We start from the raw sequence: 5,389 nt of genomic DNA on the forward strand, positions 1-5,389 counted from the left end.
GGTTGGGGGCATTCGTCAACCCAAAAGGCATGCCCAACCATTCGAAAAGTCCCTCCTTGGATTTGAAGGTAGTCTTCCACACATCGGAGGGTTCGATAGGCACTTTGTGATAACCAAAATTCAAGTCAATATTACTGAAATATTTTGCCCCCTTGAGTTGGTCTAGAAGGTCATCAATCCATGGGATTGGGTACCAATTCTAGGCAGTGATCTTGTTCAGTGCCCAGTAGTCAATATAGAGTCTCTAGGTCCTGTCCTTCTTCTGTACCAATACAATCAGACTCCCAGAGGGTGATTAGTTTGGCTTGATGTCCCCTTTATGCAATAATTGCTAAATCTGCCTCTTGATCTCATCATTATATAGAATAGAGCGTCGATAGATTGGCCCATTAGGTAGCATTGCGCCTGGGGTTAGATCGATGGAGTGCTTGATCTTACAGTGCAGAGGTACCCTTGTAGGTGAGGCGAAAATGTCCTTGTACTCCTCCATGACTTTGTCCATCTGTTGTTGTTGTGCGGAGGAGTGCTATCTGGAAGCCATGGCCACAACCTTCTTCTTTCCTTGAGGGCGAATCATATGGAAAAAAAATTTCTTGGTTTGGGAAATGATCTTACTACATTTATTTGCAGTGATCAAAGATATGGCTGTAGGCAGGGCTACCTCTGGTATCCTATACAACTTATCACAGAGAAATGTCTAGACTCATATACAACATGTCACTTCCACAAGTATGGTTGTCCTAATAATACATCACAAAATTCAAGAGGAGCAACATCGCACAGTACCTCATCCATGAAGGGCTTGATTCTATAGGGACGGCGACACTGCTAGTTGACACAAAGATCTTGTCCTTGGTGAAGCCACCAGTTGGTGTATGATTGCAGATGTGCAGTAGTCGGTAGGCCTAGCCACTTCACGATTGTGACAGAAATGAGGTTCTTTTGGCTCCCACTGTCGACAATGAACTGCAGCAGAAAACTCTTAACCCACATTTGTGAGTGGAAGAGGCATTCCCCCTCCTCTAGATCTTCAGGCTCATTCTTCTAGACCTTTCGCACAAGGCTCTGTGTCAATGATCTTCTTCACTTTTTCATACCCCTTGTTGGTTCCGACTCAGAGTTGGAACATGCATATGATTCGGAAGCCTTCAGCTCGGCCACCAATGATTGCTTGGCTCGACACTCACTTATGTTGGTGAGTGGAGCTCTTATGGAACTCACACCATTTTCCTATGTCCTTCTTTGTGTTTGTGGTGTTGTTATTTTCTTGGGGCTTCGGCAGGTTATTCTAGGTCACCCCACCTTGGCTTTGTCCTTTTCTCTGTGGTTTGGGGGCACCCTTTCCTTGCTTCAGATTCATATATTCAAAGTCTCACTTCTTCTCTTTAAACTTCTGCTCAATCTTGACAACGTATCGGTATGCCATGCTAAGAGGGGAAATGTCCAGAAACTCCATCTCATCCTAGATGTACTTATGTAGATAGCCGTGGTACTTAAGTACCAAATGCCACTCAGAATCCTTGATACCTAGCTTCGTGCAAAGGGTATGGAAAACATTTGTAAACTTTGACACATCTTGGTCCCTTCCCTACCGTAGAGTTTTATGCATTTATCTTCCTAGCTCTCGACAGGGTAATATTGTTACTTTATGGTGTCTTGGAAATAATTCCAAGTGTGTACGACTGAAAAACAATGAGGATTCCCTCTCATCTTTTTGTTCACAATAGGCTTCCCACTAGTCCTTGACATGTGAGGCGGCTTTGAGAAGTGCAAAAGTAATATTTTCTAGATTGGAAAAGTCATGAATTGAAAAATATATTTCCAACAAATTTAACCATTTATCTACGATGTCTTCATCTATTTGGACCTAAAATATGGGAATATCAAAATTAAATTGTACCTTAAAAGAAGTGGCGCCTCCATATCAGCTATTGGATGAATATGCATTGCCTATGGGTAGTCGTTGAAGGATCTAGGCAAATTTATCCACCATTGCAATCCTTTGTCGGTCGAGGGCTTCCTAGAGCAATATTTTGAAAGGATCTCCTTCCTCCTCATATTTATTTTCTTCCACCACGGGAGGCCGTCGGGTTTTGAGAGGCTGGTCTTGCAAAGGTTCAACCAAATCAAGCCCTAACTCCTTATACCCTGACCTCATTAGGGACATGCAAAGAAAAACAGAGAAAGAGAATACTGCTATGATACCACTAATCCAAACTTATGCAAGAACACAACAAAATACAGAAATACCCATATACACAAAGATGGCGCAGAAATAAAACTTCATTTCATTAATATTAAAGAACTGAAATATGCTTACATACAAAAATAAAGGTAAACTAGCTCGGGTGATGGTAGCTTATTTCTAAGAAGAGATGTGGCAGCTACATGCCTATAATCTATGTTACAATGAGGCTCAAAGGCTTATTTATTATTGAGAAACAATGGAAAACTCTAAACATCCAAAAACCTAACCCTAGGAGATGAAGCGCCAAAACTGTGGGCCCGGTTTGGTTAAATTGGTACATCAACTTCTCGGCGCCTTCACACTGTTCTCTGACTTATGTTTTTGCCGAACTCCCAACCACTTTGCACTGCGAACTCGGTTGGTTTTTCAATGCGTCCAACTCCATGCTCAACCATCCAATATATATGATATCTATCGCATGTTTAAGAGGTGGGTTGTGTCGCTTGGGGTGTTGACCCACAAAGCCGACCTACCCTTCAAGCTTGAAACACCCACATGTAATGCTTCTGCCTCACCATAATCTCGCCCACTGCATCATATAACTCCACCGTTGCACTTCTCAACACTTAGCTGATTTTCCTTGCTCGCCCACATTCGGTTATGTGTGTGCCAGATGTGCACCCTTTTCACACTTCCCAACTGTGTCACCAAGTTTCTCTCGCGTGTGTTGACTCATTTGGGTGCACGCCCCCCAAGCGCTCTTATCGGGTCGCTTGGTCGCCCTGCCCGTCGCACAACTGCCCATCAAAACCAAGTCGCGTCTGGCCATTGCACAACCGCCCATCGCACTTGGGTCCCCCGGTCGCACCCATGTCAAGTTTCACCTATGTGAGCATGTGAGGGGTGCCCGACTCGCCTGAGGGTGGTGATGCCAACTCGAGGTCCTGACACTGTGGGGCCTAGGCATGTGGGAAGTTACAATTTTTTATTTTTATTTTTATTTTTTTATTTTTAATGTTTTTTTAACAAATTTTAATTTGTTTTGTTTCAATGTTTTTTATTTTTATTTTATTGTTTTTTTTTTCAATTTATTTTTGTAAATGTATTTTTTTTTTACATAAGTTTGATTTTTTTAATTTTTTTTTTTAAATTTTTTTTTTTAAGTTTCTATTTTTCTTTTTAAATTTATCCCATTAATATTGTTTATTTATTTATTTATGCTCAAAATTTTAAATTCTTTTCTTAAATTATGTTTTTTTGGATTTTTTTTTTTTTTTTTTTTTTTTTTTTTTATTTTATATTTTTAATGTTTTTTTTTTTTTTTTTATTTTTATTTAAATTTTTATCTTTTATAAGTTAATTTTGTTATTTTTTACATGTTTGATTTTATTTATTTATTGTATTTTTTTGGTTTATTTTTTAATTTCTTTTATGTTTATATATATATATATATATATATATATATATATATATATATTTTTTTTTTTTTTTTTCTATTTACTTATTATTTTTTTAATTGGTTTGTTTGTGTGTGTGTTTTTATTTATTTATTTTTTTCAATGTTTCTATATTGTGAATATATTATATTGGAAATATATGTCAAAATAAAAAGAACACTTTTTTTTGTTGATGGTGTACTTCCTTTGCGGTTGATAGGATTCTGGAAACGACAAGTTTTTTGTGTGTAATCTCAGTTTATTTTTTTTTGCCCACTTTCAATATGTTTATTAGTTCTGATTTATTAAATTCAAAAGAGATATAACTTTAATAATATTAAATTATTATTATTAAATATAAAAACAAAATTAAAATATATATATTTATGAATAATGAAATATAGTTTTTAAAAAATAAATTGATAATTTCAAAATCTTAAAATTATTTAAAAGTAAAATATTTACACAATTTAAAAGAAACAAATGTTTTAATGCAGAGAGTATTAAATTCACGATGGACAAAGAAGATAATGGTTGTCTTCCGTTCTTGGATGTTCTCATCTCTAAGAAGGTGGATGGTTCCTTTTCTCATCAGGTGTTTAGAAAGAAGACACATACTGAGCAATACTTGCATGCTTCTTCGCATCATTTCCCCGCTCAGAAGTTAGGGGTTCTTAGCACGCTTGCCACCCGTGCTGTAAGAATTTCTGATGAGGAGAGCCTGGAAACGGAGAAAGCTCATCTCCTAGATGTCTTTGAGAAGAATGGTTACAATAGGCACCTCGGTCAAAAAGCCTTCCTCAAGGCCAAGAAGGAGCCTTCAATCCAAAGGGTTCCTAAAGATCATATCATGGGTGTGAACCTTCCTTACATCCAAGGGACCACGGATAGGATTGCGAGGATTCTGAGGAAGTACGATGTGCCCGCAACTTTTAGACCTCTCAACACTATCCGTGGCTCCCTCAGGTCTGTGAAAGACCCTATTGACCCTAAGGACATGAAGGGCGTCTATGTCATTCCTTGTTCCTGTGGGACCCCTTATATTGGTGAGACTGGTCGCTCTATCAATCAACGGATTAGCGAGCATTCGGCTGACTTAAGACATGGTAGGACCAAGTCCTCAGCCCTGGCTGAGCATGCGGGGAAGACTATGCATCATGTATGTATAGAAGAGGCTCAAGTCATTGCCAAAGTTGCGCAGTTTCACCATCGCAAATTTAGAGAGGCCCTGGAGATTGAGAAAAGGCCGAACAATCTTAATAGGGATGATGGCTGGAAGATTAGCAGTTGCTGGGTCCCAGCCTTGTCTTCCTAGCCTCCTCATTCCCCTTTTGTTAGGTCTTAGGGTTTCTGTCTTCCCTCTCCTTAGGATTGGAATAATAATAAATATAGATTATTTAATAAATATGAATTATTATAATTTAATTTCAATGACCATTATATTTAAATAATAAATATGGATTATATAGATATTATATATTTTCATTGTTAGATATACATATACCTTTATTATTAAACGAATACATTTAGTTAAATTAACTAATGAATTCTTTTAATATATAAGTTACCTGATTTAGCTAATTTCTAAAAATAATAAATTATATATTATTTGTTTTTAGATATACATATACATTTATTTAAATTAACAAATGAATTCTTTTAATATATTTACCTGATTTAGCTATTTTCTAAGAATAATAATAATTAAATATAACAAAATTATTAGTGGTGTGACTAGGGTCATTAGGTCAAAATTAGCCGTTGG

The sequence above is a fragment of the Pinus tabuliformis genome, chromosome 4_2 (genome assembly GCF_031772625.1).
Source record: "Pinus tabuliformis cultivar Carrire ecotype Pingquan chromosome 4_2, CPIR1, whole genome shotgun sequence".
Classification (NCBI taxonomy): domain Eukaryota; kingdom Viridiplantae; phylum Streptophyta; class Pinopsida; order Pinales; family Pinaceae; genus Pinus; species Pinus tabuliformis.